Source organism: Macrotis lagotis, chromosome X (assembly GCF_037893015.1).
Source record: "Macrotis lagotis isolate mMagLag1 chromosome X, bilby.v1.9.chrom.fasta, whole genome shotgun sequence".
Taxonomy (NCBI): Eukaryota; Metazoa; Chordata; class Mammalia; order Peramelemorphia; family Peramelidae; genus Macrotis; species Macrotis lagotis.
The window spans coordinates 307,066,173-307,081,632 of NC_133666.1; positions in this window are offsets into that span (position 1 = coordinate 307,066,173).

Here is a 15,460-nt window from a genome sequence, read left to right on the forward strand (position 1 = left end):
AAATTTAAATAATAAAAAAATGATAGTCATCTTCAGATATTTGCAGAGTTGCCATCTGAAGAATGGAGCTCATTCTGGACACAAAACTGAGACCAATGAGTGGGAGATGTAGAGAAGCAAGTTAAAACTTTAAAAAAAAATTTTTTTTAAATTAGAATGATCAAAAGTGAACAGGTCTTCCAAGAGAGATCTTCTGGAAGAGATTGGATGACTACTTGTTGGTGATGTCATAAAGGGTATTCTTCATTTTATATGTATTGCAGCAGATGGTCTCTGAGGTTCATGGTCAATAAGTCAATAAATATTTATTAAAGGCCCACTTTGGGTCAGTTAGTGTGCTGGACACTGGGGATACAAGTATAAAAAATGAAATAATCCCTCCTCATCAGGAGTTTCCATTCCTATGGGAAAGACAACAAGAGCATAGAAAATGCATAAAGCATAAATATAAAGCTAATACATATATTTGTATGTATAGATATATACCATTTAGTTAAATAAAAGGTGGTTTGGGATAGAGAACAGTGTCATTTACAAGAGTCAAGAAAGACTTCATGCAGAAGGTGATGCCTGAGATGTATTTTAACAGAAGAGAAAGCTTCTATGAGAAAGAATGGGGAGGATGTGTTGGAGGGGAAGTATTCCAGGCATAGATCAATCTGGGGTCACAGAGATTATCTAGTCTTTCATTTTAGAAACAATAAAACTAAGACCCAACTAAGGTTATGGATCAGCAAAGTGGCACAGTGAACATAGTACTGGGCCTGGAGTCAGGAAGATTCATCTTCCTAAATTCAAATCTGGCCAAGAACACTAGCTGTGTGACCCTGGGAAAGCCACTTAACCTTGTTGGCCTCAGTTTCATCATTTATAAAATGAGGTAGAGAAGGAAATGGCCAATCACTTCAATATCTACCAAGAAAACCTCAAATGGTATCATGAAGAGTTGTACATAACTGAAAACAACTAAATAAGAAAAACAGAAAGGTTATGATATTTGTCATAAGGCTATGTAGGTATTCAAAAGGCAGAGTCAGGAGGTGAACCATCTAACTTTGAGGTGACCCTGAAGCCAAATTGTATGATGTCCTTGGTCACCCTAAATGTAAGAAAGCACCTGACCTGCAAGAACACTAACAGAAGAAACTGGGTTTAGATAAGAAATGTGGGAAGCAGAGCAACTAGGTGGCACACTGGCCCTGAGGTCAGGAGGACCTGAGTTCAAATTCGGCTTCAGACATTTAATAATTGCTTAGCTGTGTGACCTTGGACAAGTCACTTATCCCCATTGCCTTAAGGCAAATAAATAAAAAAAAATTTTTAAAGGAATGTGGGAAGCAGCCAAATAATAAAGATAGAAAATTTAAATACTTAACAATGTACATTTCTTTCTTGGAGTGACTATTAACAAAGTAACAGGATTTCATACAGAAAAATGTAGTTTATAGATTGGAAGATTAAAAAAATTTTAAATCAAACTCCCCTTCCCCCTCAAAATTATACATATTTCTGTTAATGTAAAGATTTGGAGAAGATCAAAATTTCTCAGGAAAAGAAACAAAATGAATACCAACTGGAAGAGAAGAAGGAGAGACAGTCACTAAAACTGTCCTATTAAAGTAGTGAAAGGAAAAAAGAGCAGACAAAAGTACTGATTAGTGAGGAGGACATTCTAAGGTTTTAGATATCACAAGGTCTGGAAAAGAAACTACTGCTGAAAGGTATTTGACAAAAAGGAGAAAAAATGAATAAAGTGCTATTAATCAACAAAAATAATCTCAAGACTAGTTGTGACTAATAAAATAACAGTCACAAACACCCCCAGGGAGAATATTGACTCTATAGGGAAATAGCAAGGATTTCCAAAAGAAAAGGAATGTGAAGAGAAAAAGAACAAAGAAGGAAAGACAAAGCCAAGAAATCAATCAGAAAAGAAGAAATAGAAGAAGGATCATCAACACTAGTTTAAGGGGCCAACTAAGCACCAAGGGGAAGGAATCTGGACATTTTGCAAGAACAGAACTAAAGACTTTGTAAAAAGAATTTCAGGATAAGACCTTGACAGTGAACACAGAAGTCATTCTCACTAATGACCTGGGGGTTTTAAATAGCTTGCTTTTTTGTCATTGTTGTCATTGTTCAGTCATTTTTCAATCACATGTAACTTTTCCCTACCCCTTTGGGGCTTTTCTTTGCAAGAGACTAGCATGACTTGATGCTAAGTGAGGTGAGCAGAATCAGAACATCGTATGTAATAACAGCAGCATTGTGAGATAATCATCTATGGTGTACTCAGCTCCTCTCAGCAGTTAAGTGATCAAAGACAATTCCAAAAGACCTGTGATGGAAAATGCCATCCACATTCAGAGGGGAAAAACTATGGAGTCTGAATGCAGAGCAAAGCAAATATGTTCACTTTCTCAAATTTGTTTTATGTTTTTTCTTTCTTTATCATGTTTTTTTCCTTTAGTTCTGATTCTTTTACATGATATGAAAATGGATGATGATGATGATGATGATGATGATGATGATGATGATGGTGATGATGGTGATGATGGTGATGATGATGATGTTTGTCCTTTGGTTTTGAAGAAGTCTATGACATCAGGGAGGTGATGTCATGAAAGGCACAGGAATTAGATTTGAGTGAGGGGGTGCTGTGCTAAATTACCAGCCCCACTTTCTCCTCCTAGCAGCTGAAGGTTTCTTGTAGAAAATGGTGTTTCAGTTGAGTCTTGTTGAAGATTTGATACCTTTCATTTCTTTTATGTACATCCACAGAGCAGTACAAGGGGTGGGGTAAAAAGCAGCCTAGGAAAGGTGGACAGAGTTAGCCCACAAATAAACTTGAACAGAGAGGAGATAGATGATAGATAGATAGATAGATAGATAGATAGATAGATAGATAGATAGATAGTAATGAACAGACAGATAATCAGAAAATAAGATATTCAGAAAATGCAAAACTAAAAGTAGTAAGGCAAATCATTAATTCCCATGAAGTTAGGCTGGGGGTGGCAGATGTGGATGAATAAGGAAGTGAAATGAGAAATAGAAAAGAAAGTTAGTCACATTTTAAATTTGGTTATTTGGTTTGGTCCTAAGTAAGCCTGGGTAGGTTTCTCTCCATTTCAAATCTTTATCCAAGATATAGTTTAATCAATCCTTCTAGTCCTTACCTAGAAGGATAAGAATTTTAAAAGAAATTGTGAAAAAAAATTAAAAAAAAGAAAAAGAAAAGAAATTGTGCCTGAAGTTGGCTTCTACACAGACCTTGGCACCTTCTGATGAGCGCATGACTGTAGTCGGAAAAAAAGTCTGTTGATAAAATGTCATGATTTTATTAAATATTTAACAAATAGTTTTATGTATTATCCTATTTGTAGGATACCACTTAGAATTGTCCCCATTATAGCATATAGCAAAAGCTTAATAAATGCTTGCTGATGATTATTATCTTTAAAGTACATTCATGTATAAAAATTTACCAATATGTGATCTCTAGGGCTGAGAAAACAGAGGGAGATGGTGGATTTGTTTTCCCAGGAATTTCCCAAAGTCAAAGAAAATTACATGATTATCTCATCTTGCTTATTCTTCCCTTCCACGGATAAATTTTTCACAGAAATTCCAAGTTGGAGAAAACCTCTGAGGTAATCTAATTCAGCAGTCTCCAAAGTGGAGGCAAGCAGAGCCAGGACTTCAGGCAGCATGTGATCAGATAATATAGGAGGATAGGAAGATGGTCTCATCTTATACTCACTATAATAACCAGTTGTAGGGCTCATCATCAATATCAACTTTACCTACCACCAATAACACTTGCCCACTCTCTCTCTCTCTCCATCTACTGTGCAAGTTCCCAACCTGTCCCCTTCTGAGCCAGGAGTTGGTTCCATAAGAAAGTTATAATCTAAACTAACCAATACCCATAGCAGTCACAGGGTTCATTTGGGAAAAAATTCTTCACTGTCCCTTGTGTATCAAATTTCCTCATGCCTATTGCAGGACACTACTCTCAGATACAGTGAATAGGTATAAAAATCCTACCTCCTCTCCTTCTCATTTTGAGAGGAACAAGATAACCAGACATGGATGATGGACTGTGATCTGGAAATCAGATATTGTTTATAGAAATATTCTCACCAATTTCAGAGAAGCCTGGAAAAACTTGATGAATTGATGCTGAGTGAGAGGGGCAGAACCAGAGCAACATTTTACACCTTAACAACATGGGGTGATGTTCAGCCTACTTATATTTACAACTTTTCTGTTATTGTCAAGAGTACCATGATTTTTCCATTCACCAAGGATCCCTTGGCCTCAGAGGGATCTTCTACTCCTGTTCTGCAAGTCCATAACTGCATTGCCAATCAGTTGACAAATTTTATTGGTTCTTCCTCCACATCTGTCCCCTTCATCTATTTTCTTTTCTTTATTCATGTAGCCATCAGCCTAGTTCAGGTTATCATCTCTCAATTGAATTCCTGCATTAGCTTCCTAATTGGTTCTGCCACAAATACCTCTCCACTCCAATATATCCTCCAAACAGTTTTGTTGTTCAGTTCTGTCTGATTCTTTGTGAGTCCATTTGGGTTTTTTTTTGCAAAGTGGAGTGGTTTGCCATTTCCTTCTCTAGTTCATTTTACAGATGAGGAAACTGAGGCAAAGGGAGTTGTGACTTGCCCAGGGTCATACAGCTAGTAAGGGTTTGAGGTCATATTTGAACATAAGTCTTCCTGACACTATTCCCTGGTCCACTAACCACAAACAATTGACAGAGAGATTTTCCTAATGTACAGGTCTACCCATGTCCCTCCTCTCCTCTTTAAATTCCAGTAGCTCCCTATTAACTCTAAGATCAAATATTGTTTCATCTGTATTTCATCCTTCTTTTCAATTTCCTATTTTGTGTGTGCTTGTAGTGAACATGATTGTTGGCAAAATCATGCTAACTACTTCCCAAGATAGAACATTCCACATGTAAACAACTCTAATTGTTGAGAATTAGTGAGTCCCCTCTTACTGAAGATATTCAGGTAGAGATCAGATGACCACTTGCTAGGAATAAAATACTGAGCAACAGTTCTCAAAATCTATTCCAATGACATTTGGTAGTTTCCAGAACCATTACTGGGGTCTATGAGAGCAAAATCATTTTCATAATAATAATACTAAAATGTCATTTGTCTATTAATATATTTCTATTTTGTCAACTACATATCAATGAGAAGTCAGATTTTCTTCATAGATCAATCAAAACAATATCACATGGTAGTAGATGGCCATTCAGCAAGATATTTTTTTAATTGCAGAAATATGGGGCAGCTAGGTGGCACAGTGGATAGAGCACCAGCCCTGGAGTCAGGAGTACCTGAGTTCAAATCTGACCTCAAGCACTTAATAATTACCTAGCTGTGTGGCCTTGGGCAAGTCCCTTAATCCCATTTGCCTTGCAAAATCCTAAAAAAAAAAAATTGCAGAAATATGTAAAACAATGCCACCTCCTCAACTAAAGTTTTTAATTTGAAAAGTATAGTTATTTTTCATTAAAATGTTACTCATAATAACATAAGTCTAGAGGCAACTAGCTAGCTCAAGATATATAGAGCTGGACCTGGAGTTTAGAAAAGTCTATCTGTCATTCTTGAAGAAGGCCATGCCATCAGGGATGCCATGACATGCAAATGAATTTAATTTAAGTGAGGGAAGTTTGTGCAAAGTCATCAACCTCACTTTCTCCTCAGGAGCTATCTGGGTATATGAATCAAAATGACTGGAGATAGTCCAAAGTTTATTTGTTACCTATTGGTTAGACTTTGTAAACTCCTCAGTCATTCTATCTCTTTTATGAAAGTGTGCCTTTCCTCTATACTGTCTTCAAAGAGAGAGGGGCCAAGTCTGACTGATCTTCAGGGGTATGTAAGTCCTTTCATTTCTTTGAGATTCAATTTTCTCTTCTGCAAAAATGTAGATTATTCCTTGTTCTATAAACCTCATTGGACTGCTGGGAGAAAACAGCATTGTGAATCTGAAAGGAGAGCAGTTATTACCTTAAGGAATAGTGAAGGAAGCTGGGATGTTTAGCCTGGTGATTCTGGAGATTATTACAATTAATTTAATGTTGCCCTCAAACTTGTGAAAGTCTGTCCTGTGGCAGAGGGAATAGGTTTTTTCTGTTTGACTACAGAAGAAAGAACTAGGACCAATAGGCAGGAACAACATACATAACATTTTTTCCCATATGTTAGCTATCTTTGTACTTGCTAGCTCAGTTCAGATCCCATGCTCCATTCTGACCTTTAATTTCTACATGATTCCTGTCTCCTGTCCCTTGGCACTGTCCAAAAGTGGGAGGAGCTTCCTTGTTAAGTTGTGAACTCTCAGCTACTGAGAGACCAAAAGAGCAACAGGGTGACCAGTCAGAGGTATTGTGGATGAGATTTCTCCACTATCTAGTGGAGAAGTTGGATGTGTGACCTTGAAGGCTCCTTCTAATCCCACACACGTTTCACCTGTTTAGAGGATTCCAAGGGCAGGAAAAATAGGGTAGAGGGAGAAGAACAATTTTATAGTTAGCACATTTTCTTTAGTCACAACAAAATAGCAACTCAGCTTCTCCCCTTCCCCAGACATCAGTCCCAGAAAGAATAGATTGTTATTTATGTAATCATGAAAACTCATGTGTTTTTTTTTTCCTCTAAGGGGGGGAAAAACTCTAATGAAAGGAATTGCTCTAAATTCAAAAGGGTGTTTGAAGAGTCAAATTCTCTACAAGAGATGAAGTCTTTCCTGTCCTTATTCCTTAGATCACTGGAAGCTAGCCTCACTCACAGACTTACTCATGGAAGAAGTTGCTTGTTGCATGAAGGATGGGGACAGAAAAATAGATCAGGGAAAGAGACAGAGGAAGAGGACAAAGAGGAAAAGAGGAAAAACCATAATGAATATTCATCCAAAAATCTCAACAGAAATGCAGTATCTGGGGCGGTCAGACTAATCCATATATGTTAGCTAATTTATACAGCATAATACCACTGTGGCAGTACAAGAAGACAAGTACTTTCCTGAAAGGGATTTATAACCTCAACTGAGAACTGTTGTTTGGACAGCATATTTAATTCCTGGAGGAGTCCTCCTTGACCTTTATAGTTGTTGGAAGAAACACTGTGAAAGGTAGGGTCTGACCATTTTTTTTAATTGATCCCTGGAGATACTCAAAGAGAGTGAAACATGAGTGGTCACCATTAAAGAGTACAAAATAGTTGTGTGGAAATCATGTTTTTATAAATCAAATCTTATTTTAAATGCCCAAGGGAGTTTTTCTATTACATTTCTAATGCCATCACCCCAGTCCAGACCTTCATTATCCAGGCCTGGATTATTGCAACAATCTCCTAGCTTATTTCTCTCTGCCTCCTGTCTCTGGTCCCTCCAATATATTCTGCATTCCCATCAGAAAACTTCCTAAAATTTCATTTTTGTCCTGTTTTAGAGGGTTCTAGGCAATGGTAGCATGCAAGAGACAGGGTTAGAAATTTAGAAGGAAAGTAAAGAAAATTTTAGGGAATAAGGTGTGGGGAGAAAGCAAATCAAAGTTAGTGTTCCAGGAGTATTTAGAAATCAAAGGTTAAGACGTAGCTAGTCATTCATATGTCAAAACTGGGCAACCAGAAATCCAAATCAAAAAGGTATCAAAGAATGGGAGCCTGGAATCATGTAAAAATAGAGAAACAGGGTAGCTAAGTAGTACAGTGGATAGAACACCAGCCCTGGAGTCAGGAGGACTTGAGTTTGAATCTAGCCTCAGACACATGACACTTACTACTTGTGTGACCTTGGGCAAGTCACTTAACTATATTGTCTTGCCCAAAAAAACCCACAAAAACAGAAGATGGGGCGGGGTGGTCAGAGCCAAGCAAGGAGTCAGGAGAACACTTGATGCACTTACTGCATCAAGGAAAAGACAAAAAAAGACACTTTACAAGATGCTTTCTAGGTTGTGGTTAACCAATGCTTAGTTCCCTGCCCTCACAATTTGCCAGGTAGTTGACAGAGAAAACATTCCATTGGATCTGAGTTAGAAGGATTGGCATCAGAGAATCTGAATGCTATGGGAGGGGGGCACTGTGACATGAGAAGAGTAGGGATCAAGATTTCAGTGATGGATAATCCAGACAAAGACTGTTCAAAAGGATAAAAAACATATGATTTCCTCTTTGAGGTACCCAGTATCCACAGAAGGAATATCACAAGAAAGCAATAGTAGATGTTTCTCCAGTCCCCTATCCCCGTATATATACACACCGAGTTGTGAAGTGTAGCAGCTGAAAGTCAACTACTTTCTCCTCTTTCCATTTGTTTAGGGGGAACTTAAAAAATAAATATAAAGACAAACAAAAACCAACCTGTCCTATTCAGGGGTTTGTTGGTGCCAGTTTGAATTGCTTGGTGAGAACCAAGCTAAATTTGCTAAATTTTCAATATGTACATTTGCACCTTGAAAATCAGCAAACCTACAAAATAAGTATTTCCTTTATTTTTTTGCTGGTTATAGACTTAAGTGATGCAGGGGGGACTATTAATGATGTAAATTAAATTTAAACTGTTCTGCCACACACACACACATTTTTGGAAAGTTTGTTGTTAATTTATTAGTATACCTCTGCTAGTCCCCCATATTGCTGATGGTAGGTTTATAAGATTGACTCTGTTTTTTTTATAAATCAATTTGATTCCTCTGTCTGTGGACATGTCATTACTTGAAATCAAAGTGCAGGCTGGGGAATATGGCCCTAAGGGATCCTACCATAGGACTCTATAATTGACTTCTTTATCAGTTATCATCTAACAGTTTCATTTTCACAAATCATCCTAAAACTTAAGCTTGAGTCTTACTTAGATTTACCCTAGAAAAATTTGGGAGGGAAAAGGCTTCTTTTACCCAAACGGGTGAAGGTTGGAAGAATTAGAGGTAAAAATCCTACCTTTAAGGCAACTTAATGGGTATAGCATGGGGTGACTTTGTTGCTATTGTTATTGTTCACTCCTTTCTGATGTGTCTTTTCCAGTCACTGAAGTTCAGTAGCAACCCAAAATTAAAGAAAATTTGTGATAGCCCAGGATGTAATAATGCATGACCTTGTGTGGATGATATCAGAACAAGCTTGAAGCACCTGGTCTCTCTATTCCATAACTAACCAATGTTTTATTGGGATGTGGCTGCTGTTCCTGCTACAGCTTCCTGGAACTGTAGGTGCCAGATAAATACCAAAGATGGACAAGCTGTCTTTTGAAAAGGTTCTGCAAGTCCCCAGGACAGTTGTGGTCTTCCTGAATGCACCATAAATCCTGAGAATAGATTAATGTTCAGCAAAAGGGAAAAAAGAAATTACCACAAGGACAAAGATTTGACTCCCCACTATTTTACTGAATCCCTTTTAAGGACAAAATGATGAAAAAGCATCAGAGTGCATCAGAGGGAAATCAGTCTTCATTTGAAGAATCAAAATTTTAAATATTCCCAGGTTATGAACCTTGGAAAAGTTGGGGGGAAAAGATGAAAATTTTGCAGAGAATTATGAATATAGGAAATTTATAATTAGAAACAAATTCTTTTTTTAAGGTTTTTGTAAGGCAAATGGGGTTAAGTGGCTTGCCCAAGGCCACACAGGTAGGTAATTATCAAGTGTCTGAGACCAGATTTGAACCCAGGTACTCCTGACTCCAGGGCCAGTGTTTTATCCACTGCGCCACCTAGCCATCCCTAGAAACAAATTCTAAAAAAAAAAAAATTTTGTAATCTATCATACAGTTAAATTTTGTTGAAATGTGGAAGGCTTTCAGTTCCTGAGATGTAAGCTGTCTGTTCCTGAGATGTAAATCAACTCCTATCGTTTCATTGTTAAATGTAAAATTTTTATTCTTCCTCCTAATTCCTAATCCCCATCTTCCAGCCTTCTACATGGCTTCATTCAGTAAAGAGGAAGGGATTTCCCCTTTTGTCCTCAGTGCCCAGATAATGAGCAAGGCTATAAAACCTGTGCTGGACCGTGTTCAGCCCAATCAGCCTGCTGGTCCAGTCAGCTTGATTGTACTTTATCTCTGTCTCTTCTTATCTCTTTCTATCTGTCTCTGTCTCCCATGCAACCTTCCTAGCCTTTTGTTGTTCACCCTGTCCTGAAGTGTTTGTGGACCCTTCAGGATGAAAAGGTTTTTTTAAACTATTTACTTTGCTATATTTCATAATAAAATCTTGAGAGTTTTAAATTCCATGGGCAACTAGGTGGCACAGGGGATAGAGCACTGGTCCTGGAATCAAGAGGACTTAAGTTCAAATCCAGCCTCAGATACTTAATAATTGCCTAGCTATGTGACCTTGGGCAAGTTACTTAACCCCAATGCCCTTTAAATAAAAATTCTAAAAAAAAAAATTGAATGTTAAATTCCCAGGGAGCTCGCAAATCCATTCATCTTTCAGTGACCCTAATTTCTCAATCTCAATTTCTATCCTTATCTGGTTACCCCAAATCCCAGCAGCAACACTAACACAGGTCCAGTCAGACTGACACTCTGCTTAGTAAATTCCAGTGACTCTCTACTTTCTCAAGGAGAAAATTCAAAATGCTCTGGCATTTTCAAAGTTCTTTCTTATCAGGGACTGTTGTGTGTGGGAGCATTGTAAGCTATCATCACCTGGTATCCTTGAGCATCAGAGCCTTATTTTACTAAGTGCCATGGAAGTGGAAATGGATTAGAGACTGAGAGGTATTTAAGCACTTGTATTCTGGCAAATAAATGGAGACCTTGGAGTACTTGAAGATCTTGGAGAATTTGTCATCCTTGTCTTCCTTGTCTCCTGCCCCTTCAAAGCTGGCCTGGAGAAAGATTGAGGGAGTCCAGAAAGGCACTCAGCATATGGCACCCGTACAGGGACAAGAAGGCAGAGTATTCTGAGTGAAGTCCAGGATAAGGACACAGCAGATACAAGCAAGAGAACTGGGCAAGATCTCAGAGCAGAGGACTCCAGAAAAGGTAACAGGTTGATATTATCAGGGGCTGATTTTAAGTTGCAACAAAGAATTGTAAAGCAAAAGTGAGAAGACAAATAGTATTCAGCACTGAGGAGTCAGCCAGAAGTGGAGTCTCCAATGCAGTGCCACAGGAGACAAAGTTTCTTCCTCAAACAGCAGTCTGCCACCAAGTACCAGCATCATGAACTAGATGCAGCGGACCTGCATGCTGTTCTTTATGGCCTCAGGTGCCAGCCTGACTGCTCTATGCATGTTAAGCATGATCCAAACGCCTAAATCTGCAGTCAACTTCAGAGACATCTCTTTGTTGCCAACAGACCCTGACGCAGACTTTGACGCAGACCCTGACGCTTACAACGAAGTTCATGCCAGAAGCCACAACGGGTTTCACTTTCCAGCCTACAGCCAGGCACACCTCAGCCATTGCTCTGGCAGCAGAGGGCTGTGAATTGAACACTAACTGCACTCCTGTGTTGAGAACAAAAATATCACATGCTATTGGACAGATTGTTATGGTACTAACCATTGGTCAGAGAATGCAACAATGCCAAATTATACAGTTGTTGACATCTTAAGTAATTTCAAATGCTCTCTCATTCTCTGCCATTCCCACCTCATGCAGAGAGAGGAGGGAGGGAGAAGGGAAAGCTTCCTTTGTGAAACTTTGAAACTCAAGCTTATGTCTCAGATGGAATGCAGGCTTTGCTACAAGGACAAGACCCCTCCAGAAACTTATTCTAGAAATAAAGGGACCCCTGTGCCTTCTTCCTGGTTTGAGGAGGAGCAGGGGGTTGGGCAAATGTTGTTCTTAGGCTATTGATCTGGAAGCTTCATAGTTCAATTAGTTAAGAGAAAAGGGGAAGAAGATTTTTTTTCTGGGATTTCGGGAATTTAGATTTTGTCTTTTGAAGGAAGCCTGTGCTTATGGCTAATATTTTGGTATGTTATGTGTGTATATGTGTATTTAAACATCTTACATCTCTCTACTGGCCTGGAGAGGTGGGAAAATGTTTCTATATTCTGAGAGCTGGTACTGGCCAGGTTATCAGTCTCAGCTGGGTAAATGTGATGCAAGAGAGTTTCTGTGTTTGTGTTAGTATCTAAACACTGAAATAGGTAAAGTTAAATGTTACTCCTTTTAGTTTGGGTTTTGAATTTGATTGTTTTGAAAGGTTTTTTGTTGGCAAAAAAAGATTTTGTAATCTTTGTTTGTAAGTTGGGGATAAAATGTATTTCAAAGAATTTGGGAATATTGGTTTTTACTATTGCTTGTTTACAACTTATGTGGCATTCATTATGTAATAATTTTGTTTCAAAAAAAGACAAGAAGGGGGATATGTTAGGGATTGTTGTATGTGGGAACACTGTAAACTATCATCACCTGGTGTCCTTGAGCACTAGAGTCTTATTTTACTAAGTGCCATGGGAGTAGGAATGGATTAAAGACTGGAGAGGTATTTAAGCACTTGTATTTTAGCAAATAAATGGAGACCTCGGAGTACTTGGGGATGTTGGACAATTTGTCATCCTTGTCTTCCTTGTCTCCTGCCCCTTCGAAGCTCACCTGGGGAAAGATTGAGGGAGTCCAGAAAGGGACTCAACACTTTCTAACCTAGCCCCCTTCTATTTTTCCAATCTTTTTGTACCTTCTTTCCTACCACATACTCTGATATAATGACACTAGCCTCCTGGTTGTTATATGAACAAGACACTATCTCTAGGCTATGTCCCATTCCTTGTTTTGTTCTCTTGGCTTCTTTTTTTTTTTAAGGTTTTTGCAAGGCAATGGGATTAAGTGGCTTGCCCAAGGCCACACAGCTAGGTAATTATTAAATGTCTGAGACCAGATTTGAACCCAGGTACTCCTGACTCCAAGGCTGCTGCTTTATCCACTACACCACCTAGCCACCCCATCTCCTGGCTTCTTTTAAGTCCCAACTAAAATCTTGCCTTCTACAGGACATTTTCCCTAACTCTTCTTAATTCCAGTTCGTTGTTTAGTTGTTTCAGTCACATGCAACTCTTCGTGACATCATTCAGAAGCTTTCTTGGTAAAGATAATAGAGTGGTTTGTTATTTCCTTCTTCAGCTCATTTTACAGATGAATAAACTGTGACTTGCCTAGGGTCACAAAGCTAGTATATGTCTAAGGATGTATTTGAACTCAAATTTTCCTGACTCCAGATCTAGTACTGTATTCACTTAGCCACCTATTTCCAGTGCTTTCCCTCTTTAAATTAATTCTATCTATCCCATTTATATGATTTCCTCTATAACTTACTTTGTGTATATATTAGTTTTTATGTTGTCTCCAACTTTCTATTGTAAGCACCTAGAGGCCTCTTTTTGTATGCAGTACTTAGCACTTAATGTTTATTGATTGAGTGAGTGAACAGATACATCTCTAGTGGCTCTTCCTCTCACCTTTCTCCAAGGGTTTCAAACCCAAGAGCAGATGGTCAGTGTTTTAATGGACTAGAATTATTATCTATCTTTTTCCTTAAATATTATTAGTCAAGGGGACATAATTTTTGGTTCAAGCTAAACTATTGCTTTTTCTTACTGAGAAAACTCTATTATCCAAAGCTTTACTTCCTTCCCACAAATTAATAATTCCACAATGATTACACAGAGCAAAAATAAAAGTATTTATTTAAGTCAATGACAAAACAGAAACCCAAGAAAGTATATGTACATGCATATACTTTCATATAAATATATATATATATATATATATATATATATATATACATATATATATATGTATACACATAAACACACACACATAACCACGCAGATTGAAGGAGTCTCCTATTGGGAGAGTAAAATCACTCAGGTCAGCCAAGAAGAAAAGTCCCTGATCTCACCCAAAAGGAAGTTCCCCAATGTGTCTAGTGTAAGAAACTGGGGATAGGGACATGATGAAGATTGCTGGTTCATCTCATGTCAGCTTTTTCTCCCTTAAGCAACATGAAGTGGGATTGGCATTATCCATCTTCCCTCTCAAATGTGGAATCCAAAACACCCTAAAGAGACTGAAGAGTCTGATAAGACTGGAGACTAGATCTTTCTTTTCTCTGGCTCTCACCAGCTTCTTCTCACCCCTCCATTAATGAGGAAAGAATCCATACCAATGAATTTTGGAGCTCTGGTTACAATGAAATTTTTAGAGCATGGTTTTTTCATCCATTCTTGCAATTAAGGAGTGCCTCTTTGGTTCCAATTCTTTGTTACCAGCTACCACAAATAGTGCTGCTATGATTATTTGAATCTTATCAATTCTTCAGGACCCAGATTGAATACTAACTCGTCAATGGAGTCAGTTGCAACCCAGGCTAGAAAAGTAAAGCTTTTATTCCAGGTCCAGAATACAAGGAGTCAGTGTTTTTTACCAGAGTCAGCAGAGGACAGCAGAGAGCTATCCAAGGATAGTATTCCATTCCAGCCTTTCAATTCCACCAGCAAGGTATTCCCGTGTGTGTGTGTGTGTGTGTGTGTGTGTGTGTGTGTGTGTGTGTGTGTGTGTGTGTGTGTGTGACTTAAATATAGCTTCCCCAAATCAGACATTCTGAAGATGAGCAGGTTCAAAGAAAGAAGAATGGAGCAATGAGGTGGCAGTCAAAGGCCAAAGTCTAAAAGGGAAGAATGTGCAGAAGGGAGGTCCAGAAAGGTCCTGGATATTTTCAGTTTCTAAGACTTGGGTTACATTATATAAAAGTGATTATAAGGAAGAGGCACTCTCCAAATGAAACAAATTTGAATTTTTTTTATTTAAAATGGAATGGCTAACTTTTTTCTGTATAAATACATTAATGGTGGAGGTAAATTTTATTTTCTAGATAATGGGATTGTTGATAATTAACAAGATAAAAACATTTAAACATTCTTGCCCCATAGTCAAATGACACTCCTCCCCACCTCCTACCACCATCACCAGTGACCCTCTTGCTTTTCCACTTATCCATTTGACCAGGGCACTGATGAGGTTTTAGCATAGAACTGTCAAGAATGATGAGATCAAATTGCAAAGAAGACCATAAATACAGGTGGTTCTATGTTGTATAACTATAAACCTTTCCCTGAGAAATATAAGATTAGTTTAAACATAAAAAATGCCTACATTTACTTATATCTTTACTTTTTATTCTTATTCAAATCCTTTGGTCATAAAACTAAATAATAACTGAACCATCATAAAATTTTATCTTTTAATTATTGCCTCTTTTGTTGTTCAGAATGTTTTTTGCTTTACTTTAAATGTCTCTAAAATCTTATCTATTTCTCCATCTCTTTCAACCTTTCTCTCCCCCCACTCACAGCAAAGCATACATTCCACAACTGTGTACCTGAGGTCCTTGTATAGAGTTAAGCATTAAGTATATGCCAGTTGGAGAACTTGGACCCAGACTTCAATATCTGCACTCAAA